Raw genomic sequence first — 2314 nt, 5'->3', positions numbered from 1 at the left:
AGCTCCACATGGCGGAGCGGGGGTGCATCGGGCGAGTCCAGTATGCAAAATGCAGGGACATGAACTCGGCCTCGAGCAAAATTTAAAATCGCAGTTTTGAAGTCACTTAATATATACCGGGCTTCCGTGCGAGTGATAACTAGTGCAATGGCGGCTTCCTCTGCAGCCTCTGAGGACGTGTCTGGAGGGAGAGGTAGTGTGAGGAGGGCGGATAAAGAGGAGTCCACCACAGCTGCTGTCGCTCATCACCCGTGCAGGCAGCGTCCACCCATACGGCGTCCGGCTGGGGGCCGTACGCTCGATGGAGTGCCTTCGCACGGGCTCTGCGGCGCTGCTCATGGTGGGACGGGTGCATATTCCTCGGGAGCGGCCTAATGAGAAGCTCCTGGTGAAGGGGTCGTGGGATGGCGAGGAGGGTTGGGTCGTTGGCCGGTATTCTGATGCCGAGGGAGTCCAGGATATACCGACCTGTGGAAGTTTGTGTGAGCCTGATGTATTGGACCTGTCGGTGGGCCTCCACTAGTTCCCCGATCGTGTTCTGGAGGCCCAGGCCTAGTAATCTTTCTGTGGGTGTGTTGAGGGGAAGATGAAGTGCTACTATGAATGCCTTGCGAATCAAAGCATCCAAAGCGTTCATGTCATGTTTGGATAGTTGTAAGTATGGGGTAGTGTACAGCACACGGCTGAGGACAAAGGCATGAATGAGGTCGCGCTCGTTCATGCCTCTATGACGTCCCGAAACCCTGCGGATGAGGTGCGATATCGCGCCTACAACCTGCTTGAGTTTCTTGAGGGTAGTGGTGTTTTTGCCATCGTTCTGGATGTGCAGGCCCAATACACGGAGGGTGCCAACCTCAGGTACCGGGTCACCATCCAGTTCAATGGCAATGGGGGAGCGGGGACAACGGTGGTTCTTAGGACGGATGAGGAGCAGTTCGGACTTCTCTGGGGAGCAAGACAGTCCGATGGTGCGTGCGTAATTTTGGGTGAGGGTGGCTGCTTCCTGTAAGGTGCTCTCTATGTCGCCGTCACTGCCGTGGGTGGTCCACAGGGTGATATCGTCGGCATAAAGAGTGTGCTTCAGGTGGGGAATAGTTGCCAATTTTCGGGCGAGGAGGATGAGGGTAATGTTAAAGAGAAAGGGGGAAAGGACGGACCCTTGAGGGGTGCCGATACTCTGAAGCGTGTAGGAGGGGGAAGACAGAGGGCCGAAGTGTATCTCAGCCGTGCGGTCAGTGAGGAATGCTTGAATGTAGGCATACGAGGGGGTACCCAAAAGAAACCGGACTTATTTTTGTTTGAACTTATTTGTTCACATTTTAAGCACAAACCTTCAATCGCCTTCGAAGTATTCCCCACTTGCAATGATACGCTTGTCGAATCTTTCATTTCTTTTTTCAAAACATTGTTTAAATTCATCTTTTGTTATGCTTGACAGTGCCTCCGTCGTTTTTTTCTTCACCTCAGCAACATCAGCGAAACGCTTTCCATTCACCTATTTTTTCATTCTAGGAAACAAAGAAAGTAGCACGGGGCAAGGTCGGGAGAGTATGAGGGTTGAGGAATAGGGGTCATGCCATTTTTGGTCCAAAATTGTCGTAGAGACAGGGCTGTGTGAGCAGGGGCATTGCCATGATGGAAAAACCAGTCACCCGACCGCCACAAATCTGGCCGCTTCCACCGCACACTGTTGCCCAATCTTTTGAAAACATCCAAGTAGAAAGCCTGGCTAACTGTCTGACCCTGCGGAACAAATTCTCAATAGACGACCCCTCTCAGGCCGAAAAAAGAAATCACCATTGTTTTGAGGTTTGGTTTCACCTGACGAGCTTTCTTGAGGCGAGGTGAATTTGAAGTTTTCCATTGGCATGATTGTTGCTTTGATTCAGGATTCGATTCAGGAACACTTGAGTTGTCCCCATAGCATCGTCCTTGTAGGTCTTTCATAATATTTCAAGAGCTTCCGTTCAACTTTTTCCGAGCAAAAATCAGAATTTCACCGGCGCACGCTGTTCACGAAAATCAGCCGTTGCAAAAACGACATTCACACAAAACAGTCGTCACTCTAAAACTCTGCCTAAACTAGTCTGACCTCCTGCAACGACGGCACTCGGCTAACTGACTCTGGAATGTTCGTTCTATGCGCTCCTAGTGGCAAAACGCGTTACCACAGAAGCTTTGCCGACCAAAAAATTTAGTCCGGTTTCTTTTGGGTACCCCCTCGTACGTGCGCGCACGCAAGAACTGTTACAGCACGATCGATCTTTTTCCGCTCACATCCCACGTCCTCTCCTTTATATTCATGCTGCTGCAG

Source organism: Amblyomma mixtum, chromosome 1 (genome assembly GCF_055824585.1).
Source record: "Amblyomma mixtum isolate Tamu chromosome 1, ASM5582458v1, whole genome shotgun sequence".
Classification (NCBI taxonomy): Eukaryota; Metazoa; Arthropoda; class Arachnida; order Ixodida; family Ixodidae; genus Amblyomma; species Amblyomma mixtum.
This window is presented reverse-complemented; position numbering follows the sequence as displayed.